This window comes from Antechinus flavipes, chromosome 1 (genome assembly GCF_016432865.1).
Source record: "Antechinus flavipes isolate AdamAnt ecotype Samford, QLD, Australia chromosome 1, AdamAnt_v2, whole genome shotgun sequence".
NCBI classification, from domain to species: Eukaryota; Metazoa; Chordata; class Mammalia; order Dasyuromorphia; family Dasyuridae; genus Antechinus; species Antechinus flavipes.
The window spans coordinates 336,591,318-336,619,184 of NC_067398.1; the positions used below are offsets into that span (position 1 = coordinate 336,591,318).

General features: G+C 38.5%; 1 protein-coding gene across 3 annotated transcripts in view; it reads left to right on the forward strand.

Annotated features, from left to right (window-relative positions):
* Positions 1–22,695: 22,695 nt before the first annotated feature.
* The window catches only part of CAPN15 (calpain 15), a 99,031-nt gene continuing 93,859 nt past the window's right edge, over positions 22,696–27,867 (forward strand). For 2 of the 3 annotated variants that reach the window (XM_051968959.1, XM_051968960.1), the window contains exon 1: positions 22,697–26,967. The gene's annotated coding sequence lies outside the window, so the exon portion shown is untranslated. Of the gene's footprint in view, positions 26,968–27,867 lie in introns of all 3 variants that reach the window. The other variant, XM_051968961.1, reaches the window with a different exon arrangement.

Sequence of the window (27,867 nt, forward strand, 5' to 3'; positions counted from 1 at the left end):
AACCTGACAAGGCTAGCACTCTGTTGCATGACCTTGAAACCCTTAGGTCATTTTCACGCCACAATGAAGCATGACTTTTAGCCCAAGGGTTTCCTAAGGTCACATGTCTATAAAGCAAAATCTCAGAGAATTCTCCTGAATAGAAAAAATTCAGTTATGTTTCATGTCTAGGTCTCCCCAACTGTAGTAAAATCCCCTTCTCCAAAAGTGCTCAGTGTACGTTAATGGGTATCAAGTTTGGGATAGCTTTAATTTCAGCTACCACAGGAACACATTAGTATTTAAGTATGCAGGAGACAAATATAGAAAACATACAAAACATTCAAGTAGCTAATACATGCAGCTTTGCAAAGGGCTTTACCTTTTATTTTCTTATTTGATTCTCACAATAATCCTGGGAGGGATGTGTTTTTATAATCCCACTTTTACACATGAGAAAGGAAATGGAAGCCAAGAATTGGACAGATTTGCCCACAGTCACCAAATTGTTAAGTGCAGGAGGCAGGATAGCCTTTCCCAGAAGGTAAAGATAGTCCAGACCAAACATTTTCTCCCTTCTGTTTATGGGAGCAGAGGTGATACTGTGGAGGCCTTGGAAATTCCCTATCTCTTGGCCCCTCAGCATGGCTTTGATCCTCCAGCTGCAAAACCCTTCCACTGATGCTCCTCTGAGAAGCAAAAAGGAATAAATGCTCCACAACAGCCTTCGGATACTTGGAGATAGGTCTCATGTTTCCCCGAGTCTTCTTTTCTCCCAGTTAAATATACCTGGCTCCTTCAATTGATAGTAATATGTCGTGAACCAGAGACTCTTCATCATCCTGTTTGCTCTTCTCTGAACACTTCAGTTAATGATGTCCTTATACACTGATGCCTAGAATACAGATGAATTTTCATAGACATAATACAGTGGAATTTGCCTGCCCCATTATAGTGTTCACTCATATTAAAAGCCTCCAGATCCTTTTCAAAACTGTTATCCATGCTTCTCCCATTATATATTTGTAGAGCTGACTTTTTTTTGTACTCCAAGACTATTTATAGCTATTGGATTTCATCTTACTGGATTCAGTCTACTGTCATCCTTCTTAATCCTCCTTCCAGGCTGTTAACCATCCCTCCCAACTCATCTACGGATCTGAAGAACTATTATACCTTTATCTAATTTACCGATTTAAAAAAATGTTAAATAGCACAGGGGTAAGAAGAGAATCTTGGGATAATTGTTTGCCCTTAAATCTTGAGGAAGACTATGACTTCAGGAAGGCGATGCCCTAACAAGTGAATTTGATTTAAGGGGGAGGAGCTGTGCAAAGTCACCAACCTCTCTTTTTCCTGGGTCTAGTAGCAGTGGGTCAAGAAAATTGGAAATAGCCCTAGATGCAGTGGGGGTACCTTGGCCTTTTTAAACCTAAGTTCTTTTAACAGGTCTCATTTTGACTGAGGCAACACCCATTCAGTGCTTAAGACTAGGTAAGAAATGAGGCAAAGAATGGAGGCTTTTACCTAGTCAAAAAAGAGAAGATCCTCAGGGATTCTAGCCACTGGGGCAATTTGAGGGTGCAGGGAATAAGTTTACTTTGATGGGACAGCATAAAAATGAAGATAGTCTCACCCTTTCTTTTTCTATTCTGACCTCTTTCCTTTCCCCTCAGTATACTGCAGAGAACAAGGAACATAAGGGGCTTTGGGATCCCAGCTGTGATGAAACCAGTAAGAGTCTGAGCTCTCCCTCCAATTGATACTCTGTCCTCCCCCAATCCCCTCTCCCCAAGTGACACACCAAAACAGACTGTGAGGGAGGGGAAATTGGGGGGAGGTCTTGAATGGAGCCACCAGGCAATGACCACAGGAAGCCTGAGGTTGGGAGGCAAAATCCAGTCTGGGATTCATCCCTCAGGCAGGGGGCCTGAAGACTCAAAACACTTAAGGATGAGAAGAGTTTTAGGTGGACAGTGACTGTCTTGAATCTCACTAGAAGATAGGGAGAACTCTTGTGACGTTCTGTTAGAGTTTAGGCTTAGAATCCCTACAGGGAGACTAGAGCCAGGGATAACTGAGATCTAATAGGAAAACAGCCCAAGAGCTGCAGATCCAGATAAGGGGGGACCAGGCAAGAGCTTCACTTTCTGCATCCAAGGTAGGGTCCTGGGGACAGAAAGGCAAAACTTGAGGAGCCTTATAGGGGTCAGGTCTGAAGGCAGACAATCCATTAAACAGGAGCTGAAGGCAGAGACAGGACACCTGGGTGATGAGGAGGAGGCAGAAAGTGGGACTCTCAGGTTCTTATGGGGAAAGTCCAAATTTTGGGATACCCTATTGGTGACCTCCTGCCCTGTTATTATCAGTCAATAAATATTAAGTACCTACTATATGCAAATACATCTGATATTTAGGTTCCCAAAAGACTTCTGTAAGAAGCTCACAGTTGAATGGGGGAAATAAGCAAATAAGCACAAGTCATATACCCGATAAGGAATAATTAAGAAGGAAGACGCGAAGTAAGAGGGGTTGGGAAAAGCTTACTAGGGAAGATTTTAGTTGGGATTTAAAGGAATCCAGTTAATCTACAAGCAGAGATGAGTAGGAATATACTCAGGCAGGGTGATGACCAGCAAAAATACCTAGACTAAGGGCAGCTAGGTGGTGCAATAGATTGAGCACCTGCCCCGAAGTCAGGCGGACCTGAGTTCAAATCGTCCTAGCTGTGTGACCCTGGGCAAATCACTTAACCCCAATTGCCTCAGCAAAAAAATAAAAACAGCTGAGAGATGGAGTGTCTTATTTGTGGAACAAGGAAGCCAGTACCACTGGCTTGAAGAATAGAGGACTGGAAAGGTAGGAGAAAAGTAGATTATGAAGGGCTTTGAATGCCAGAGGATTTTGTATTTGATCCTGGAGTTTGGTGTTTTGAGGGGAACAGGAAAAGGGGTAGAGTTTGAGTAGGGAGTGATTATAGCTGGTCAGATCTGCACTTTAGAAAAATCACTTTGGGGGCTGAAGGGAAAATGGATTGGAGTGGGCAGAGACTTGAGACAAAGAAAGCCACTAGCAGACTAATGCAATAGTCTCAGTATGATGTGATGAGGGCCTATGCCAAAATGGTGGCAATATCTGGGGGAAAGAAAGGGATATATTCAAGAGATATCACAAAGGTGAAATGGAAAGACTTGGACCACGTATTAGACACAGGGGCTGAGATATAATAAGGAATAAGGATGCTACCTGGGTTTTGAACCTGAGGGACTGGGAAGATGCTAGAGCCCTTAACAGCAATAGAGAAATTAGGAGTTTGGAAGGACTTGGGGGAAAGACAAACAGTTCTATTTTGGACGTGTTGACTTTAAGATGGCTGCTGGACACCCAGTTTGAGATATCTGAGAAGCCAGTTGGAGATGTAACTCTAGGTCAACACAGAGGCTAGGGCAGGATAGTTTCAGAATATGGAACGGGCCATACCACAAGTTCTAAATCCATCTGATTATATTATCACATAATCACATCTCTCAATTATTTCCAGAACAGTATGAGGTATTTTACCAAAAACCTTGCTAAAATCTAGGCAGATTATGTCCATGGACTTCTCTTTTATATGTTTAATATTCTTATCAAAAAAGAAAATGAGTTTACATTCCCATGACTTGTTCTTGATGAAATCATATTAATTGTTTATAATCAGTGTTTCCCTTTCTAGTGATTCTTCAATAATCTTTAATAATCAAGAATTTTTCCAGGACTAGAGTCAAACTCACTGAAATAAATTTTGAAGACTTAGTTCTCTTTTTTTGTTTTTGTCAAAACATTTGTTGTTCAGTTTTGTGGTACCTCTTCCATTTTCCATGATTTCTAAAGGGTTTTTCATTTCTGATATTTTTTGAGAGCCTATTATCTTAGAAGCAAAGCAATCATTTTGAAACTGGAATAGTCTTGCATGTAGATGAAGAAATTATACCTTAGCTTGAAAAATTCATTTAAATTTTTTTTAAATTGGCTCATCTTCTTGCCTCCTAGTTCAAAGTTCCTACTACTACACAACATTACAAGATTACAAGATTAAATCTGAATTGACTCATATGGATTCTTAGTGTATGGGAAGTACAGATTCCTTTACTTACTTTACCTCTTTAAGGATTCTTAAACATCATCCTTGAACTGTCCTCCACCTTCCAACTCTAGCTTCCTAGATATTAATTGCTACTATCTTGAGTTTTAATTCTTCTGTAATTAGGAAAAATGTCCTAAGAAAGAGGCTTTTTAAAATTCAGGGTTGTTCATGGAATACATTAGAAAAGCATATATTGAGTACTTGCAATATGTCAAGCCCAATGTTACAAAGTGGAAATACAAATAGAAAGTTATGAAACAATACTTGTTTTCAAAGAATTTTATTTCTAATTAGAAGAAACAACATATTGGGAGAGAATTCAACTGCAGGGCAAATGGAAAGGACCAGTGGTTCTTCCAATAGAGTAGTAAGTCTACTTACTTACTTACAGGCTCTGCCCTGTAGCAACTCATGGCAGCCTATAAGTATTGGAGTTGGAGTTGTAGCCTCCTTCCCTATCTACATCAAGACAACTCTAAGGCTTCCTGAGAGATCAAGGGCAGAGGTCTCTTTCAGGAGTTAGCTCTATGGGTCTTTTGAGACCTTTTGAGCTGGAGACTATAGATTAATCCAGAGAAATAGTATATAATCCTGGAACCATATTTTAAGAAGGACATCATGAAATCAGGTCAACAAGTTTGTGGGTTTTTTTGTTTTGTTTTGTTTTGTTTTTTGTAAAGCAGTTGGGGTTAAGTGACTTGCCCAGGGTCACACAACTGGGATGTGTTAAGTGTCTGAGGCCAGATTTTTGAACTCAAGTCTTCCTAAGTCCAGGGCTGGTTGTTCTATCCACTGCGCCATTTAGCTGCCCCCAACAAGTATTTTTTAAGCATATATTATCTATCAGGCACTGTGCCGAATGCTGAGGATACCAAGACAAAAACTGTTCTGTCCTCAAAGAGCTCCCAGTCTAATGAAGGAGACAATATGCACACACAAGTAGGTACAGAAAAGATATATACAGGATAGATTGAAAATTATCTTAGAAGCAAAAAGGACTAAGATTAATGAGGACTTGGAAAGGCTTCTTACAGAAAGTGAGAGTTCAGCTGAGATTTCAAGGAATCCAAGGGAGAGAATTTCAGGGAACAGCAACAGCAAGTGAAAATACACAGTCAGGAGACAGAATGCCTTTTTTGAGAAGCAGCAAGGAAATTAGCATCAGTGGAAGTGGAGTACATGGAAGGGAAGGAAAATGTAAGAAGATTGGAAAGGTAGGAAGGGCCAGGTTATGAAGGATTTTAAAAATTAAAAGTATTTGCAAAGAAGAGTAATGAGGATAGTGAAGGAACCTGAAATTGTCTCACGGGAGAATCAAATGAAAGAAATAGATATATTTATGAAGAAGAGAAGACTTAGGGTAAGGGAAGCAATTTCTGAAAGATAGTCATATGGAAGAGGAATTTGACATTCTGCTTGTTTCCAGAGAGAGATGAAAGGAGGGCAATTATAGGGAGATAGATTTCAGCTATTAGAGACATTTTCTAACAATTAGAAATGTTCAACAATGGAATGGCCTTCCTCTAGAGCTGGTGAATTTTCTTGCTTACTGTTCAAATACAGAAAGATGACCCCTTATCTAAGATATTGTCAGTAGCATATACAATTTGAGTGAAGTTTAACTAGATGACTTCTTAGGCCCTTCCAGCTATGCAAATCTTTTGATTTACTCCAAGGCAGAAGGGATTTCAATCCCACATTCATGACACCAAGGGCAGCTTTTATTTATTTATTTTTTAAAATATATTTTATTTTATTTTATAATAACTTTATATTGACAGAATCCATGCCAGGGTAATTTTTTTTACAACATTATCCCTTGCACTTGCTTCTGTTCCGATTTTTCCCCTCCCTCCCTCCATCCCCTCCCCTAGATGGCAAGCAGTCCTATATATGTTAGATATGTTGCAGTATATCCTAGATTCAATATATGTTTGCAGAACCGAACAGTTCTCTTGTTGCACAGGGAGAATTGGATTCAGAAGATAAAAATAACCCAGGAAGAAAAACAAAAATGCAAATAGTTCATATTCGTTTCCTAGTGTTCTTTCTTTGGGTGTAGCTGCTTCTGTCCATCATTTATCAATTGAAACTGAGTTAGGTCTCTTTGTCAAAGAAATCCACTTCCATCAGAATACTACAATATCATTGTCAAAGTATATAATGATCTCCTGGTTCTGCTCATTTCACTTAGCATCAGTTCATATAGGTCTCTCCAAGCCTCTCTGTATTCATCCTGCTGGTCATTTCTTACAGAACAATAATATTCTGTAACGTTCATATACCACAATTTACCCAGCCATTCTCCAATTGATGGGCATCCATTCATTTTCCAGCTTCTAGCCACTACAAACAGGGCTGCCACAAACATTTTGGCACATACAGGTCCCTTTCCTTTCTTTAGTATCTCTTTGGGGTATAAGCCCAGTAGAAACACTGCTGGATTAAAGGGTATGCACAGTTTTTCTTTTTGGGTATAATTCCAGATTGCTCTCCAGAATGGTTGGGTTCGTTCACAACTCCACCAACAATGCATCAGTGTCCCAGTTTTCCCACATCCCCTCCAACATTCATTATTTTTTCCTATCATCTTAGCCAATCTGACAGGTGTGTAGTGGTATCTCAGAGTTGTCTTAATTTGCATTTCTCTGATCAATAATGATTTGGAACACTCTTTCATATGAGTGGTAAAAGTTTCAATTTCATCATCTGAAAATTGTCTATTCATATCCTTTGACCATTTAACAATTGGAGAATGGCTTGATTTCTTATAAATTTGAGTCAGTTCTCTATATATTTTGGAAATGAGGCCTTTATCAGAACCTTTAACTGTGAAGATGTTTTCCCAGTTTGTTGCTTCCAAGGGCAGCTTTTAGAAAAATCTAAACCTGCTCCCATTTACTAGTCTTAGGATTCTTCTAGTAGATTTTGTTGTTAGGATGAATTAGCATAGAAGGAAGGAAGGAAGGAAAGAAGGAAGGAAGGAAAGAAGGAAGGAAGGAAGGGAGGGAGGGACAGAGGAAGGAAAGTAAGAAAGACCATCTGTGGGATTATCAACATTTCTACTAAACTAAGTTCTATGATGGCAAGAACTCTGTTTTATTTATCTTTGCCTTTTCCCCATCTGACTTGTGGGATATATCCACAACCAAGACACTGTTCTTTATACAATAGTTGTTTAATAGAAGGAATCATACTAGACTTGATATCAAAGGCATCCTTGAAGGGGAAGTTATCCTTGACTTTTTTCCTATTGCATGTTCTCTACATCCAGACATTTGCTAATTTTTGTCAATTTTAACTCCTCAATATCTTTTCCTCCCTCCTCCCTATTTCTACTGCAATTGTAGTTCAGACCCCACTAGCTTTCACCTGGATGTCTATACTACCCTCTGTAATGTCCTTCTAAAGTAAAGTGTCTATAGTGTCTAAAATCTTTCAATCCATTCTCTCTTCCTAAGCCTGGTATTTGTAAGGCTCTTTATAAGCGATCTCTAACATCTCCAACATATTTTTCCAATATATTATATTTTATATCTCTGCATTCTACATTCCAACCAAACGGAATTTCCCTTTGTCCTTTCCTTCATTCATATCACTTGTGTCAAGCCTTGGAAGAGATTCCTTCTCTCTACCCTGACTTCCTCCAGTCTCAATCTACTGATGTTTTTCCTTTTTGCCAAAGCCAATTTCAGGACCACCTGCTTCTCTAATCCCACTCAAGTTCCCTTCCTTCTCAAATTTCTCCTAGTATTTTATATTTATCTTTTCAGTTTATCTTCTTCCATAAATAATTATTTGATTGTGTGTATATATAAGTACATACAAACTCTCACACACACATACACACACACACACACACACACACACACACACACACACACACACACCAAAGCAAATCTCCACTAAAAAATTAAAAGTTAGTACAGAACAGAAACTGTTTTATTTAATCCTAATATCCTCCAGTGTCTAGCAAATAGCTCTGTACCTATTTGGTATTTAATAGTTTTTTTCCTAAGAAAAGGATGAGAGAGGATGATTAGCAGAAGGTTTTAAGGACATGAACAAATTAGAAAGGGATTTGTGGGGAAATAGTTGATTGATTGTAAGTAAGGCTGTAAACTAAGGGGGAAAATAGAGAAAGTAAAGAAATCCTCACATTAAAACAATCATATAGCAGAGCAACTTTTAAAAAGAGAGTAAGCAAACCATATTAATAATAAAAATGTCACATAATTATGTCTATATGCAGAAAGAACTTTTTTTGATAATAGCTTTTTAATTTTCTTTTTTTCATTTTTTTATTATAGCTTTTTATTTACAAGATATGTGCATGGGTAATTTTTCAGCATTGATCCTTGCAAAACCTTCTGTTCCAACTTTTCCCCTTCTTCCCCCCACCCTCTCCCCTAGATGGCAGGTAGACCAATACATGTTAAATATGTTAAATACAATATATGTATACATATCCATACAATTATTTTGCTGCCCAAGAAGAATCGGACTTTGAAATAAGGTAAAATTAATTGAGAAGGAAATCAAAAAGGCAAGCAGATAAAAACAGGGGGATTGGAAATATTATATAGTGGTTCACACTCATTTCCCAGAGTTCTTTTGCTGGGTGTAATGGATAACTGTTTAACATTCACCCTTACAAAACCTTGTCCAAATTTTTCTCTCTTCCCCCATCCTCCTCCCCTAAACAGCAAGTAATCCAATATATGTTAAACTTGTGCTGTTCTTCTGAATATACAGCATTTAGCATGCTGTACAAGAAAAATCAGATCAAACAGGGAAAAAATGAGAAAGAGGGGGGGGGGAAGCAACAAAAAGTTGGACAAGATTAAGATATGGGAGAGAAGAGAGGTGTTAAGGAGGGATTTTGACTCTAAGGTATTTTGGTAGAAGAGTAAGGCAGAAGAAAGTCCGCACAGGAGTTGGTTCTTTACCCCATATTCTCCTTCTGTCTATGCACAGACATTATAATATAATCTATTTTTGGTTACCCAATCAATTCTAGCAAAATCCCCCAAATTTTGCCCCAAAGACAGAAAGGTAGAAATAAATATAAATGTAAAGTTAGGCAGAAAGTCCAACCTTTTCATAAATGCTAGGAATTTTCCTATCCAAATGTTTAGAGTAGTTTTGGTTAAATTTATAACTTTTCACCTAAAATTTCCTAAAGTTAAAGAAGAGGAAATCACATGAACATTACAGGTTATGATACTGACCTTAGGTTTAAATGATCTAATTATTTTAACAGGGTGTTACAGTAACATAGTTTAGTAGCATAGTTCAGTAAACCCCAAATTTCAAATGGTAGAATAAAACCTAATTAGACAAAAACTCTTGGGAAAACTACAAAGAAGTCTGGCAGAAATAAGATTTAAACTAACACTTCATACTATATAACAAAATAAACTCCAGATTGATATATGACCTAGATATAAGAACTCACATCATAATCAACACACATAAATTAGAGCAGGGAAAGAGATATTTTCCACAATAGAGGGAAAGTTTTTAACTAACTAGCAGATAGAAATGTCGACAGGGAATAAAATGAGCATTCTTGATTACTTAACTAAAAGCTTCCATATAAAAATCAATGCAGTTAAAATTAGAAGGTAAGAGGCAAGAAAAAATCTTTATAATTAGTGTCTCTCATAAAAGTCCAGTATTCAATATGTGTATATACATAGAACTAATTAAAAATATGTAAACAATAGTCATTTTCCAATATGGAAATGACCAAAGAGCATGAATCACCAGCTGAGGGAAGAAATTTAAGCTACCAACAGCTTTATAAAAATATTTAAAATCATTAATAACAAGATATGCAAATTTTTAAAAGAATTCATGTTATTCTGAACTTTACAAATCCTTAGTAATATGAATATTTCCATATGAATATTTTGCAAAAATAAAAAAAGGATTGTGTGTATTACTCCAAATCTCTATTATGCACAGCTTGCTTTAAAAAAATGTTGTAGGTTCAATGTTAGTTTCAAAGCTGTCCTTGTTCATCATTCTCTAAATTCTCTTCTGTTCTTTTCTGTATATATTTCTTTAAAATGCTTCAATTATTCCTTATTTTTTGTCATCACTATTAATTACCTGCAACTTCCCTTCCTTCCCCAAGAAATATAAATTAAAACAGTTCTGAGGTTCCACCTCACACTTATTAGATTGACAAAGAAGACAATAAAGGAAAATGACAATTGTTGGGGGATCTGTGAGAAGGCAGTCACACTAAGGAAGTTTTAGTGAAGTTTCAATTTGGTTCAAATTTTCTGAAAAATCATTTGGAATGATGCCCCCAAAGCCACTAATCTGTGTATAACTTTTGACCTAGTGAAACCAAAGGAAAACGGTCACAATATACAAAAATATTTATGAGTATTTTTTGTTGTAACAAAGGACTAAATTAGGGATACCCCTCAATTGGCAAATGATTGAATAAAATAAAATATTAAAATAATGAAATTTTGTTTCATAAGCACTGATAAGGGGAATAAAGAGAGATCTGGGATCACTGATAGGAAATGATACAAACTGAAATGAGCAGAAGCCGAAGAATGATCATTTGTATGACTACAGCATTGTAAAGAAAAACAATGGTGAAAGACTCCAGAATTCTGACCAATGTGATTCTCTTCACCTGATAAAATTGTGATGGACTTCACATGAGAAATGAGATGTACATTGTCAAACACAAACAATGTGTGGATTTGTTTCTCTTGACTATGTTTATTTGTTATAAAGGAGAGGGGTTTTTTGTTTGTGTTTTTTGAGGAAGAATGATTTGGCAGACAAAAAGGAACAAGTGATAGTAATGTCTAAAAAAAGGAAAGGAAATATAATCACAAAAGCACTTTTAAAAATACACAGAAAAGAACAGAAGAAAGTTCACCCGGAGTTATGAACAAGTAGGACAGTTTTGAAATGAATGTTGGATTTATTATATACTTTTTTAAAAAGTCAAACTGGATGTAATAGAGATTCATGCTTTCACATACAATCTTCTTTTGTTTTTTGTACGTGGAAATTCTAGTGTTTGTTGATGTTTGTCAATTTCAATATAATAAAAAAAAATTAGTACGCAAGAAAGTAAGGGAAAAAAGTTCCCACATGATGAATAAATATGGGGCAAGGAAGGGAAGTAAGAGAAAATTAGGTTTTCAGAAGGAAAACAATATATATAAGAACAATAAGACTGCAGTTAAGAAATTCAGTAAAAGAAAGAAAGATTTAGCTTGATTAAAAACAGTGATACACTCAGTGAAAGAACTGAAAAAAAAAAAAAGGAGGAAAGGGGAAATGAGACTTGATAGCTTAGAATAAACAGTGAATATTTTAATGGTATTCTTTGAGGAAAAGAATGATGTGATGAAAGATAAGAACGCAGACATAAAGAAAAAATTTTAAAAGTCAAATCACCAGGTTATTTTCAAACTAAGGTAGCGTGGTGTAGAAATTAGAAAGATAGCCAAAGAGCCAAGAAGGCCTGGATTCAAGTCTAACCCCTGACATATGCTAATTTTGTAAATATGGGCAAATCACTTCATCTCTCAGTGTCCTGGAAAATTTGCTAGACTACCAATTACCAATAAGTTGGCAATCTACATCAGCAGAGGGAGTCGACACTGAAAGCACAATACTGATAAAATCAAAGCTCTGTATCAAAAGAGGAAAAAAAAAAATAAGATAAACGGATCTAGAAGACAGGGTTTATGAGACAACTAGGAATTATTAGGTCCCATAAAAAGCTAAAGAAAAAAAATAATTTAAATACCATATTTCTTTTTTTCTTCTTTTTTCAGGTTTATTTAATTTTATTTTGTAATAGCTTTTTATTTTTAAATGCAAAGCTAGTTTTCGACATTCACCCTTGCAAAAATCTTGTGTTCCATATTTTTCTCCATCTCTCCCCTTTTCTCCTCTGCCCTAGATAACAAGTAATCCAATATTGATTAAACATGTGCAATTCTTCTAAACATATTTCCACATTTATCATGTAACATAAGAAAAATCAGATCAAAAAGGGAAAAAATGAGAGAAAAAACAAGCAAGCAAACAACAACAAAAAGGTAAAAATAATATTACTGTGATCACATGAAGTTCCCATAGTTCTCTCTCTAGATGCAGATGATTTCTCTATCACAAGTTCATTGGAATTGCCCTGAATCACCTCACTGTTGAAAAGAGCAAAGTTCATCCCACTTGACCATCACATTATCTTCTTGTTACTGTGTGCAATATTTTTTTAGTACTATTCACTTCACTTAGCACCAGTTTATATAAGTCTATCCAGGCCTTTCTGAAATCAGCCTGCTGATTATTTCTTATAGAATAATACTATTCCATTAAACTCATAAACCATAACTTATTTAGCCATTCCTCAATTGATGCACTCAGTTTCCAGTTCATTGCCACTACAAAAAGGGCTACTACAAACATTTTTGCACACATGGGTCCTTTTCTCTCTCTCTTTTTTTAATCTCTTTGAGATATAGACCTAGTAGAGACACTGCTGGGATCAAAGCATATGCATAGTTTGATAACTTTTTGAGCATAGTTCCAAATTATTCTTCAGAATGGTTGGATCAGTTCACAACTCTAGCAACAATGTATTAGTGTCCCAATTTTCCCACATCCCCTACAATATTTATTATTATCTTTTCCTGTCTGAAAGGTGTCCATCTGAAAGGCGTGAGGTGTTAACTCACAGTTGTCTTAATTTAGATTTCTCTAATCAATAGTGATTTTGAACATTTTTTCATATGATTAGAAATGGCTTTAATTTCTTCAACTGAAAATTCTCTGTTCACATTCTTTGACTTTGAATACTATATTTCAAAATACCAAGAAATAAAATTCCTTTAAAACTTTTAAAAATACCAGTAGAACCAAAATGGTACAGAAAAAAGCCAGGAAGGTGCCTGAGTTCTTCCCTGTTTCCCTCAGAATGGATTCTGGAGTGACAGAGCCTATAAAAAGACATAATGAAACAAATCTCCAGCTTAAGATAATTTAGGAGTTCAGGAAAGTTCTGTCTTGCTTGGGTAAAAGTACAGATGGTATCTGAGCAAGCCAGTGAAATGCTTTTAACCATAGCACAGATTATCAGCCTAGGTCTCTTGGTTCTGATTCGGCAGGCAAATGGCATAGCAGGACAGTTGTGAAGTCTATAGCCCCAGTGCAGAATGCAAATTGCCAGTCCTGGAAGCCAGAGCACAACAAGCATGAATAGGCCAGGCTATCTCAATGCAGTGAGCAAGCCACCAACACCTGAGGCTACAGCCCAGAAGTTGAGTGACCGAGCTCTTGGCCCTAACAAACTTGAGACAGTGTACCCTGTACCTCAGGAACCAACCTCAACTTGAAAAGGCACGAAATAGGCTTTTAAAAAAAAGGGGGAACAAAAAAACAGAAAAGAGCCCTGATCATAGAAAGTTGTCATGGTGGTTTTTCTTTTTCTTTTCTTTTTTTTTTTAATTAAAACTCAAATAAGAGAGGTAGAAGAAACATTGGAAAAAGACATGAGAGGTATGCAGGAGAGAGTCAGCAACTTAGAAAAGGACAAAAATTGACTGAAGAAACCAATTCCTTTTAAAAACTACAATTGGTCAAATGGGAAAAAAAATTCACCAAAGAAAACAACCCCTTAAGGGGTAGAATTGACCAAATGGAGAAAGAGTTACAAATTACAAATGAAGAAAATAATTCATTAACAATTAGAATTAGGCAAGTGGAAGCTAATAACTCTATGAGAGATCAAAAAACAATCATATACTGTAAAATCAAAATAATGAAAAAAATAAAAGAAAATGTAAATTAGCTCAATGGAAAAACAACTGACCTGGAAATTAGATCCAGGAGAGATAACGTAAAAGAATTGCTGGACTACTGAAAGCCGTGGTTAAATTTTTTTTAAAAAGAGCCTAGATAGTATCTTGAAAGAAATTATTAAGGAAAACTGCCCTTGGTATCTTGAAACCAGAGGGTAAAATAGTAATATAAAGAATTCATCAACCACTTCCTGAAAGAAATCCCAAAATGAAAATTCCAAGAAATATTGTAGTCAAATTCCATAACTACCAAGTCAAGGAGAAAAAACTGCAAACAATCAAAAAGAAGAAACTCAAATATCAAGGAGCCACAGACAGGATTACACAGAATTTAGCAGCTTCTACATTAAAGGATCAGAGGACTTGACGTGTGACATTCTGGAAAGCAAAGGAGCTTGTATTACAACAAAGAATCAACCATCCAGCAAAATTGAGCATAATTTTTCAGGGGGAAAGATGGATCTTTAATAAATAGGACACTTTCAAAAATTTCCAGAGCTGAACAGATAATTTGATCTTCAAATACAAGACTCCAGAAAAGCATAAAAAGGTAAACAGGAAAGAAAAAAAATGTTATTCATTAAGTTTAAACTATTTACATTCCTATATGGGAAGATGATTTTTTTCTTTAAATATTTTAATTTTTTTCCCAGTTATATTTAAAATATTTTTTACATTTGTTTTTAAAACTTTGAGTTCCAGGAAGATGATGTTTAAAACTCTTGAGAACTGTATCTTTATTAGGACAATTAAGGGTATAAATAGGCAGATGGTTTGGAATAAGTTGATTTTGATGTGATGATATAAAAAAGGGAGTGTGAAAAAAAAGACTGTCTTGGAAGAAAAGGAAAGGGGGAGACAGAGTAGGATAAATTACATCACATAAAGAGGCATAAAAACCCATTACAGTAGAAGGAAAGAAAAGGGAGAAAGGGGAACAAGAATTGTTTGAAACTTACTCTCATTGGATTTAGTTCAAAGGTAATAACACACACAGTCAAAAATTTATCTTACCCTGTAGAGAGGTAGAATGGGAAAGGGGAAAGAAAGAGGGGGGAATTGATATTGTGTGGGTCAGAAACCATTTAACAAAAAAGACCGGAGAGATCTCTAGAAGTAAAGCAAAGTTTATTATACATTCTCTCGAGAATCTGGCGTCCCAACCATTGAGCAGACACTCGAAGGGAGGAAGTACCATAAGGGGCAGGGTCAATGCTTTTAATCCCTAACGCAAATTTCCCCTCCCACCACTGACCCTCATCCTTATTGGCTGAGGATCTTACATTCTAAACACAGGAACAACCCAAGAAATTGAACTTGGCCAATAAGTACATAGTTGCCCATATGTGGCTGAAATAGGGAGGATAACAAGGAGGGGACTTAAGTATGCCCTTAGGGGGATAATAAGGAGGAGACTTTAAGTATGCCCTTAGGAGGATAGCAGGGAGGAGACACTTTAAGTATGCCCTTGACTTAAAGTCCTTCAGGCCTACTCAAACTTTGAAGTAGATGAAGCCTTACTGATTTTCACAATTGTCTTGAAAGATCTCACCTTATCTCATTCAATATGAATTATTAATTTTGTATTTTTCTTTCATCTTATTGTCCTCTTTTTATACTTTTATCTCTCCTTTCACCCTGTTTCTCCTCACCACTGTTTTGCTTCTGATTACTACCTCTGCTCTCCTTTCTACCTGCTTCCCTCTTTTCTTTTTCTTTTGCCCTTCTGCTTCTCTATATTTTGACAAAATACAGCATCCATTTCTACTAAAAACACTACAAAGCATAAGAATAAATGGAATTTTCCTTAAAATTATAAGTAGTAGATATCTAAAACCATCACCAAGCATTATATGTAAGGGGGATAAGCTAAAAGCTTTCCCAGTAAGCTCAAGAGTGAAACAAGTATGCCCATTATGACCACTATTATTCAGTATTGTACTAGTGATATTAACTTTAGAAAAGAAAATAAAACTAAATTGAAGGAATTAGAATAGATAACAAATAAACAAAACTATCACTCTTTGTATATGATATGATGGCATGCTTAGAGAATTCTAGAAAATCAACTAAAAAACTATTTGAAATAATTAACAGCCTTAGCATAATAATTAAGGCTATAAAATAAATACACATAAATCACCAGCATTTCTATATATTACCAACAAAGTCCAGCAACAAGAGGCAGAAAGAGAAATGCCATTTAAAATATAAAATATATAAAATATTAAATATTTGGGTGTCTATCTGCCAAGACAAACCCAGGAAGTATATGAACACAATTACAAAACACTTTTCACAAAAATAAAGTCAGACCTAAACAAGTGGGAAAATATCATTTCCTCATGAGTAGGCAGAGCTAATATAATAAAAAAGACAGTTCTACCTAAATTAATTCACTTATTCAGTTATACCAAGCTAGCATTTTATTGTGCTAGAAAAAATAACAAAATTCATCTAGAAGAACAAAAGGTCAAAAATGTCAAGGACATTAGTGGAAAAAAATGCAAAGGAAGGTAACCTAGCCATATCAGATCTAAAACTATATTATAAAGTGGTAATCATAAAAAGTATTTGGTATGGGCTAGAAAATAGAGTGGTAGAATAGTTGTAGGTGCACAAGATACAGCAGTAAATGATTATAGTAATCTACTGTTAGATAAACCCAAAGACTCCAGCTTCTGGGATACAAAGTCACTATTTTGACCCGCCCCCCCCCCCCAAAAAAAAAAAAAACCTGCTGGGAACAGTTGGTGGCAAAATAGTGTGGCAGAAATCAGGTATAGACCAACATCTCACACCATATACCAAAATAAAGTCAAAATGGGTACATGATTTAGACAAAAAAGTTGGTACCATAAGCAAACTAGGAAAACAAAGAATAGTTTACCTATCAGATCTATGGAAAAGAGAAAATTTTATGATCAAATGAGATAAAGAACATTATGAAATGCACAATGGACAATTTTAATTACATTAAATTTAAAAAGTTTTGCACAAACAAAACTAATGCAACCAAGTTTTGAAGGGAAGCAGAAAGCTAAGAAACAATTGTTTATAGCTAGTGTTTCTTTCTTTCTTTCTTTTTTCCACTCAGTAAGTATTTTTAAAGTATCTACTATGTCTAGGCACAGTGCCAACTACTAGGGATACATCGGCAAGAAATTTCCTTCCCTGAAGGAGCTAACAATCTAATGTCTAGTTTTTAAATTTCAAAAGACCTTTTTTATTTTTTTTATTTTAGCTTTTTATTTAGAAGTTATATGCATGGGTAATTTTAGCCAAACCTTTTGTTCCAATTTTTCTCCTCCTTTCCCCCACCCCTTCCCCCAGATGGCAGGTTGACCAATACATGTTAAATATGTTAAAGTATAAATTAAATACAAAATAAGTATACATGTCCAAATAGTTATTTTGCTGTACAAAAAGAATCCAACTCTGGAATAGTGTACAATTAGCCTGTGAAGGAAATCAAAAATGCAGGTGGACAAAAATAGAGGCATTAGGAATTCTATGTAATGGTTCTTAGTCATCTCCCAAAGTTCTTTTGCTGGGTGTAGCTAGTTCAATTCATTCCTTCTCCATTGGAACTGATTTAGTTCATCTCATTGCTGAAGAGGGTCACAGAATTGGTCATCATATAGTCTTGTTGTTGAAGTATATGATGAGCATCAGTTCATGTAAGTCTCCCCAGGTCTTTCTGAAATCATCCTGCTGGTCATTTCTTACAGAACAATAATATTCCAAAACATTCATATACCACAATTTATTCAGCCATTCTCCAATTGATGGGCATCCACTATAGCCAGTGTTTCTGATAAAAGCTTCATTTCTCAATTTATAAGAATGTAAGTCATTTCCCAGTTGATAATTGGTAAAAGGATATAAACAGGCAGTTTTCAGATGAAAAAATTAAAGCTTTCTGTAGACATAAAAATGCTCTAAATAACTATTGATTAGAGAAATGCAAATTAAAACAACTTGGAAGTACCACCTCATACCTACCAAATTGGCTAATATGACAGAAAAGGAAAAGGATAAATGTTGGGTTTTCCCTTTCAATTATGAAGTACATACAAAGTTCTACAATCATAGTTCTGTACTTCTCAAAGAAGTAAGAGAGAGAGATCTTTGCTACTACAAAAAGTGCTGTCATGAAACTTTCTATCTTTGACCTCTTTGTTGCATATGCCTAACAGTGGGATTGTGAAGTCAAATGACAAGGACATTTTAAAAGCAAAGATCGATGGAAAACAAGAATCGATGCCTATTGATTGTGGAATAGCTAAATAAATCATGGCACATGAATGAAAGCGAATATTATAATGCAATGAATATGAAATCTTCAAGGAAGCATGGAAAGACTTATGGGAACTGATAAGAGGAAAATAACCTGAACTAGGAAAATAATATGACTGCAGCAATATAATTTTTTTTTTTAAAAAAGCACCTAACTGAATTTGTATAATGACCAGGCTTAACCCTAGAGATGAAAAAAAAAATGTATCTTTCTTATTTCTTTGAGAAATACAGAACTATGATTGTGGAACTTTATATATATTTTCATAATTGATTGTTGAATAATTTTACTTTCTTTTTGTATTTCTTCTTATAAAGGAAAAGATAGATGGTAACAACAAGGAAAGGACACATTTGGAAATGCAGGTCATATAAAAACAAAAAGCCTAAAGTTAAAAAAAATAATAAAATGGGGATCTATTAGATGACACATTTCCAATGGATTTGGGGTGTCTTGGAAACTTGCCTTTGGGGCTTTATCATCTAAAATTTTGTTTCCTTGCCCATAAGGTGCTTTGCTATGCTCTCTCCTACCAAGTCTTGAAGTCTTCACTCAATCAAATTTACTTTTAAGAGTCAATTTGTATTTGGAAAGGGAATTTTTAAAACCTCTTTCCTTCTCTGTCTCCTCCTCCCACCATGAACATATCCTTCACCTCCATCAGACTGGGGACACAATGAGGATAAGGACAGACCACCTGTCATTTTTTCAGAGATCACAGGGTTCTGTAGCCAGTAGTTGCTTTTTAAAAGATGTTTATAGAACATGAGTTTTATTGTGCTTTGCTGGTTGTCCGTTGGCTTAATGGTGGGGCCAGATTAAAGCAATGGTTTGCCCAGAATTGGAATTCTGAGGACGAACCACCCTTCCTCAAAAGTTCCCAATTTGACGCTAGGTGGTGCCAAAGAACCACTGAGAAAAGAGTGAGAGGCAAGCCTGGAACAATCTTTCCCTCAGCCTCCAGTTCTGTTGCAATCACTTTTTCATATTAGAATGATCCCCTTTTTCCTCTCTTATTACCCACACTGCGAAGGACTGTGGGAAGAATTGAGTCGATATTCCAGTACATTGAATAGACTATAAGACTTGGAATCAGGAAAACTGAAATTCTAATTCTCCCCCAGATACTTATTAGTTATGTGACTCTGGGCAAGTCATTCACCCCTGCGTTTTTACCTGTAAACTTGAAGATAATCTTTCAGATGGACAGTAGCATCTGAAAATAGTAGCAATTTCTCAATTATATCATCTTGGTTACAGTTGTGACCTTCTAGGTCCACCCAGAATCCCATGCCAGAGCTAAACCTCCACGGTCTAGGTAGTTAATATCATATTCCTGTTCCTAAAAATGAGAATAGAATCTCTCACAAGATTGTTGTGAGGATTAAATGAGATTGCATTGTAAAACATTTTGCAAACTTTAAAGCACAAAACAATTGTTGTTGATACGGTTGTTATCCCCAGGATCTCAAGGTAGACTGAGCAGTAAAATGTGTATGCCATTTGTATGTGAAGATTGGGAGTTGAAGGGGAGGTTGTCAGAATATAGGTGGGGGAAGGGGTGCCAGCCACTAGCTTCTGATCCCTGAGATTTGCACTGCAGGAATTTCTTCCTGAGTCATTCTAGCTTCAGCCTCCCCCAGTTCTTCCTTTCTCCTCTCCACCCCATTCTATTCCTCTCACCCCTGGTAGGGGTGTGGTGAGATAGGTCCTAAGGGCCACATGGATGAGAAGGAAGAAGAAGGTCATATTTCCTTCCTGTGACTGCCTAGACTCTGGGCTTCCTGTACTTCTGTTTTCCTGTTTGCAAACTTGTTGTGATTATAGAACCCTTTCTAAGTCACAGAATATCAGAATTGTAGAGGACTTTAGAGAGCATCTAATTTAACTCCCTTTATTGTACAGAAAAGAAAATTAGAGTCCAAAGAAAGCAATTTTGACCAAAGTCATATGTAGAGGTAGGAATGAGACTAGAGCCCTATCTCCTATTTGTTGGGCTGTCTCCCTCTACTTTTCACTCTGAATATTCAATAACCATGGTCCATAGAGCCCCTTCATCTCAGGAGAGATGACACAGGAGATTTGGCCCTGCCCTCCTGATACCCCTAAGCTAAAGGGAAATTCTGGGCACATTCATGAAAAAAAAATGAAGAAAATTCCCTTCCCAAACAAATGTAAATCATACTAATGGATGGGAACCCAAATCTCCTGACCTTTTATATTGTAACAGTGTTTCCCAACCCTTTTGAGAGGAGTTTTTTAATGTCAATTTTTTTTTTTTTTGACATTTATGCCCCTACACACAGGAGAGTAGTTATGCTACTAATTTTAATTGATTGGGGGAGAACCCACAATGACAAAAACCTATTTTGATTTCAGTAATGTTTTGAATTGGTATTTTACTATTGACCACATTTATACATAAACAGTAATATTTGTATATGAGAGATATCTTTAGTCTAAAGAAGGTATCTTTTCTTATTGGTAGATTAAGGCCCCCTTGCCAAAAAAAAAAAAAAGTTATTTCTAAAAGTTAATTAAAATGCTACAGAATTTCAGAATGGAAAAGGAAATTGGTAGCCATGTGGTTCAACTGTGTAAAAATAAGTAATCCCCACTATCTATAAAACACCTGATAAATGTATTTATCCTCCAGTAGAGGTCAAAGACCTGCAATGAAGATGTACCCATTGCTTCCCGAGGAAGCCCATTCTATTTTTGGATCATTCTGGGTGAAGTTTTTCTTTAAATCAAACCTAAAAAATATCTCCTTGTCCCTAATTCTGCCCTCTGGAGCCAAATAGAACATATCTTTCCAGAAATCTCTTCTTCTTCCAGCTAAACAGCACTAATTTAGGAAAGGCTTTTTATTTTTATTTTTATTGTTCAAATTTTTCTTTGTTTTTTTTTTTTTTTTAAATAACTTTTTATTGACAGAACCCATGCCAGGGTAATTTTTTACAACATTATCCCTTGCACTTACTTCTGTTCTGATTTTTCCCCTCCCTCCGTCCACCCCCTCCCCCAGATGGTAAGCAGTCCTATACATGTTAAATAGGTTACAGTATATCCTATATATGTTTGCAGAACCGAACAATTCTTTTGTTGCACAGGGAGAATTGGATTCAGAAGGTATAAATAACCCAGGAAGAAAAACAAAAATGCAAGCAGTTTATATTCATTTCCCAGTGTTTTTTCTTTGGGTGTTGCTGCTTCTGTCCATCCTTAATCAATTGAAACTGAGTTAGATTTGCTCTTAGTGGAAGAAATCCACTTCCATCAGAATACATCCTCATACAGTATCATTGTTGAGGTATATAATGATCTCCTGGTTCTGCTCATTTCAACTTAGCATCAGTTCATGTAAGTCTCACCAGTCCTCTCTGTATTCATCCTGCTGGTCATTTCTTACAGAACAATAATACAGGAAAGGCTTTTTAAAGGATGTGGGTTTTAAGTAGGTTTATAGGGAGAAATCAGAGACTGTAGGCTCAGGGAGAGTATTTGAAATGGAGAGAGTGCTTAGAAGTAATCTTTGAGTAAAGGATGAGCAACAGGTCATTCTTGTGGAAGCTTACCAGGTTTCTTCCTAGTTCAGGAGGGGTTTATCTGGTTTAACCAGCTCCTCTGTGTTAGGGAGTAGAAGAGAGGAGGGAAAGCCCAGGATGAGGAGTCTTGAAAGCCTTGAATAGAGTCATGTCAACAATATGAATCAGTCAGTCTGACTTCAGCCTATTTATGAGATGATCCTTTTTTTAATACTCCAATGTGTCATACCTGACCATTGGCTGTTCTTTAATTCAATATTCTACCTCCTCTTCCAAGTCTTTGCTCAAGAGGTCACCCATTTCTAAAAAATAGTTTTTCCTCACTTCTGCCTCTTAGAAGCCCTGACTTCTTTCAAGGCTCAGTTCCTATTCTACCTCCTCTTCCAAGTCTTTGCTCAAGAGGTCACCCATTTCTAAAAAATAGTTTTTCCTCACTTCTGCCTCTTAGAAGCCCTGACTTCTTTCAAGGCTCAGTTCCTAAAGCACACCTCCTATCATACAACTTTTCTCATCCCTCTAGTTAACATTCTTTCTCCCTCCGCCAATTATCCTGTACTTACTTCTCTGGTCATAAGTTATGTTTCATGTAGAATGAAAGCTTCTTGAGGGCAGAGAGTTTTTTTTTCTTTTTGTCTTCTTATCATTGCTCAGACCTTTATTAAATACTTGTTTAATAGCATTAAGCTATCTAATAACTATTTAATAGCATTGTAAACAGTATCCCAACTTTCTGCCTTTTTAATAGCTGTCCTTTATATTTCTCCTACCTTATATCCACCTGGTCTTCCTTAGTTTTTTTCATGATTCAGCCTGTGTCTTTCAGGAGACCTTTGCCAAATTCCAACCACTCAACCCAACCCCCACCCCCACCCCCCCTCCTCTTCCCCGTTAGGTCAGTCCTTCTAAGATTACCTCTTTTTTATACTATTTACCTATCTATCATCTATTTTGCATGTACATGGTTGTTTGCATTTTGTCTCTTCCATTAGAATATGACTTCCATATGAATAGTAACCATGTTTTTGCCTTTCTTAATATTCCCATTTTTTCAGCACAGTACCTGGCATGTAGTAAGCCTTTAACAAATGCTTGTTGACTGACTGTTTAATTGAATTATTGAAACAAAAGGGCAAAAAAGAAAAAAGAAACAAAAAGATAACTTGAATTTATTCTTCTCTTTGGTTTCAAGCTGTTAGGGCTTCCCAATTCAGTTACCCTCCCCAATCTTTCTATATTTGGGTAATATTCCAGGATTCTGGTTTGAAGTTACAGGATTTAGTGGAAGAAAATCTAGACAAGGATTCAGAAAACTTGGGTTCTGAGCCTGGGGTTGCTGTTGTTGTTCGATCATGCCCTATTCTTTGTGACCTCTATTTATGGTTTTCTTGGCAAAGATATTAGAGTAGTTTTACATTTCTTTCTCCAGCTCATTTTACAGTTGAAAAATGGAGGCATCTCTTCAATATTTTGTTGCCCTCTAATAAAGGCCTTGTCTGCCTCTTTCCTTGTGAAAGAAAAAGCTTGTGTGGCCCTGATCTTAGGGAGCCTAGGGGAACGGTTGCCCCAACTTTCACTGAAGTTCTACAACCTCACTTCAATTAAGGCAGCAGACATCACTACCTTTTTAAAATGTTTAAATAAGAATGTACTTGTAATCTCCTTTTCCTCTTTAAATGGGTTAAAAAGGTAACATCATGAGTGCTCACCACACAAGTTAAAGATACCTTTGGGGGATTTAAATAGCAGAAGAAACTTTGACAATTATTCGATTGAGTAGTGGTTTAGTTAAGCAATGGATCAGTCTAGTGGTGAAAGAGCCCTAGCTAAGTGTGTACAGCAAGGTAGCCCTGCAAGAGAGGGAACAAGCTTTAAGGAACATATCCACTTTTACCAGAAAACAATGTTGCTTATGGAACTGAGAAAGGACTTCTAGTAACTAAAAGTTGTTTTTAGCTTTTGGTCATAAATGTTACTACACACATGCCTCTATCATTTCAGCCTATTCTTCCTATAGATCTCCTGTGTATATATGTGAGAGAACAAATCTCAATCTTTCAGGGAATGCTCTATGACACCTTAATAAATAATTTTTTCTAAAGGCTTATCTTCACCCTTCCATTAGAAGTGGGAATTGGGTGAATAGTCCTGGAAGGGATATTTTCACAACTCTGAGGGAAGAAACATTTCTACTGACTGGGAACTTTTAGTCCCAATGACCAGTAGATTGAGGGGCTGGTGAAGATACCTGTCACTGAGTACAATTTATTTACTGGCCTTACTAGAGCAATTGAGGCTTGGGGTAAGACATATACCACTCTCTTCCACTCCCAGGGAACTGGCCCCATTACTAACATTAAAAACTTTAGTTCCAAGTGTTTGGAGAATAAGGTATATCCAAGCCTAAAGCATTTGGTCTATACTCTTAAGGAATACTGGAACACAATCTTCCTTCTTAATCCCCCTTGGGTCAATGTGGCACTCTTTCCTCCTTTCTTTTTCCTCTCAAACTCCCTTAATATGAATAAAACACATTAGGAAGCTGAGGGCATAATGGAGTCTCCTTCCTAGAATCTCTTTGGGATCAACTCCAGGAAGGAGAGACTTTTTTTTTTTTTCCCCAACAAACACATAAGGGAAGTGGTCCCTCAACATTCAGCTTGCCTCTCTAGAGACTTCAGAAATTTCCCTTTGGATGAGATTAGGATCTCTTTGAGATGCACTGCTTACACCAGAAGAGCTTATTCACTCTGGATATTTTCTGGTATATTCTAATCTATATAACTTCTTTGATTTCTGTTCACTCTTAATTTGGGTAAATAGATGTATTCATTATTTGCCATTTATGAATGTTTTTCATGTGACCTGCATTTGGTGGTAAGGGATCAAGCTGGAGGGCCAAGTTTGATACAGGTGAGTTTTTGTTCTGATTCAGTCCTAAATTTATGACAGCAATACTTAGCAAGGCAGACAGATATGTTTCTAGTGTGTTACTCCTCCCAAAGAAGAGGAATTCTGGCACTACAATTTAAGTTTAATGTGTATGAAAAAAACACCAAGATGTGAATAATCTATTCACAGTTTCATATGCAGTCCACCTCTCTGCCCTTCTTTGGATAGTATTTATTGATGGTTTTCTAGTTCATAATAAAAAAAAAATTTAAAAAAGAGAGAGAATGAAAGGTGACTGAAAAGGCAGGAGAAAGCTAGGAGAGTTCTGAGCAAATGGGAATTGAGGGATGTTAAAGTGTTCCTCCTAAGATGCTAACACAGAAGGCAGAAGGGGACTGAGAAAGGTTTGAGGCAGAATGAGTCCTTAGAAGGTCTGGGAGGCAGAATGAAAATGCAAAATGACCCTGAAGAGATGAAGGGCTTCAAAGAAGTAGATGTATTTTGGGTAAGGTCTGAAAAAGATGAAGACTGAGGAAGATTGGGAGAATGAAGAGAAGGGATAGAGGCTTGAGGAGGCAAAATGAGGGGGTTGGGGAGGAACTGGGAGGAATTTCTGAGGAGATAGGATATCCCTAGGACTGGGAAAGTGGAAGCACTGAGGAGGCAGAGGAAATCCTTGGAGTTAATGAGAAAAGGAAGTAGGGCCTACGGGAGTTGAAAAGGATGGCCGTTGACAAGGGTGGCTGCTGAAGCTGGAATGAAGGTGCAGGGAAATGTGGGGGTGCTGAGGGAATAGAGGGGTCCTTGGGACTGGGATGTGTGGGCTCAAGGAAGAGAGGGGGAATCCTTGGGGATAATGCCAGGGAGGAAGGGGACAGTTGGGATTGAGAAAGCAGGTAGGTCTCTAAAGCTGAGGTGAATATGGGAGGGGGCTAAGGAGATGGAGGTCCCTGAGGCTGATCGATGTGGGAGACTTTCAGGAAGCAGAGGGGCCTTGGGGCTGGGGATGTGGAGGTACTAGGGAGACAGATTAGTCTTTGGGGCTAGAGAAGTGAGGGTGCTGTCCCTTGGGGCTGGGGCAAACGTGCAGAGAGCGCTGAGGAGGCAGAAAGTTCCTGAGGGAAAAGTTGGGGGAGGGATGCCTTTGGAGCAGGATCGAATGGACAGGGTATCCCGTTGGGATGGTCTGAGGCGCTTAGAGTTGTCCTGCTCCTCCTTGCCCCATTCTCCACCCCCAAAGAGCATCCTGAGCTATATAGTCACAATCTCATCACATGAACTTTCCTTAAGGTCCAATCCTGGACAGCCTTGTTCTCCCTCTACTAGCTCCTCCAGTACCTAGAGCTCTGTAACGGGATGAAGAACATCCATCCCTACTCCGGAATTTAAGAGAGGCAACCTGCCATAAGAACTACAACTCCCAGCATGCCTCGACAAGTCCTAGGATGGCCAGCTTCCGTTCCGGCCTCCCCCTAGCTGTTTGGGGTTTGTAGTCTCGGCGCGCGATTCACAGAGTCGCTTTCGCTCCCGGCGCGCCGTAGTTGCCGGACCCCTTATGGGGGGCTACGCTACGGAGGCGGCGTAAGGCCGGGTTTCTGGACTCCCGAGCGCGCTCTGCTAGGCTCCTCAGGCTGAGGCAGAGGAAACAGTTTCCAAAACGGCCGGACGAGCGGCATCTAGCAGACTTGCGGCGCGGGGAGGGAGGCAGGCGGGCGGGCGGGCGGCCGGCAGGGGCGGCGCTGCTCTCTCCGGAGGCAGAAGTTGTGGCGCGGCGCCCAACCGCTGGTAGAGGGAGGCCCGGGATCGGGGCCGGGCCCGGCTGGGCTGGGGGGCCCGGGGCCGCGGGGCGTCCGCAGGCGCCTCCGGACTGCGCGGGTGAGTGCGTTCCGGAGTCGGAGCTCTGAGGGCTTCAGGCGGGGCCTTCGCTGGCCGCCTCGGCTCCCCCGGGGGTCCCAACGCCGGGCCGCCGAGCCCAGCCTTGTCCGACGCCGCGCGCCGGGGCCGGGCCGGGGAGGAGGGAGGGAGGAAAGGAGGGAGGGGATCCGCATCGCAGCCAGGCCCCTCCCCTCCGCACCCCCTCCCCGCCCCCGGCCCTCCCTCCGGCCGCCGGAGCTCGGGACCTGGGACCAGGAGGAAACGCGGGCTAAGTGAAACTGTTGCAGTCCCGGCCCCGGGCAACCCCGCCCGGCGCGAGCTCCGTCCAGCCCTCTGTCCATCCGTCAGTCCGTCTCGCCGCTCCCGGCGCTCCTGGGCATCCCGAAAAGTCGGCAGGAGGTAGTGCTAATTTATTTATGACCCGAGCCTGTTGTTACTGTTGCTGTCGTCTCGCTGAACTTGCCCGTCTTCTCGGGAGAGAGGGAGAGGAGAGGAAGGGAGAGGAGAAGGATGCCCCGGAGCTGGTGGCGGGCAGCAGCTGGTCCCCGCAGCCCAGCGCGGGCAGGTGTGGGCTCCTGACTCAGCTTCGGGGATTTGGGTCCCTGAGGATGGAGCAGATGCTTCGGCGCCCATGCGGTGGGCAGAGCAGCCTTGGGGGAGAGCGGGGCAGGGGGCCAGCCCGCCCTTTAGTAACCCTGGGGCTTCGAGGGCAGGGAGCCGGGGGCAGACATTTTTGAGCTTGGGCCAGAACAAATGGCCTGAGGTAGGATTGCTGTAGCCTCTGACTAGATGTCACCTGGAAAGCTCCAGGGGCTAGACAGAAGGTGTTTCTCCTACTGGGTGCTCTCACCTCCTGCCTGTCCTTGGTTGTCCTTATTCCTCAAATACTGTTTTTATTTATTAATTTATTTTTTGAAGAAAGGGGGAGGGGAACCAGTCAATCTAGGTTTATAGTTCCCTAAGTCAACATAAAAGGAAGTATCAGTCTTCTTTCCACGTCCATAGTCTGTGACTCCAGGAACTGTTGGAGGCCCCACAGGCTAGGGGGCCCATCCTGTGTGGTGACTTCCAGTTCTTCCTCTTTTCTTATTTCCCAGTTTGTCTTTGCAGGCGAAGGGCACCTTGCAATGTTTCTGAAGAACTTAGTATTGATTAAAACAACATTTACCAGGGTCATGGGGGTAATGCCATAGCCCTTGGGCTTCAGAGTTCTTCCGGGATAGCAACATAAAGAGGCCATTCTAGTGGAGAAAGGCAGAGAATGAACTATCTTTGTTTTAGGAAGGGTAAATCAGGCCT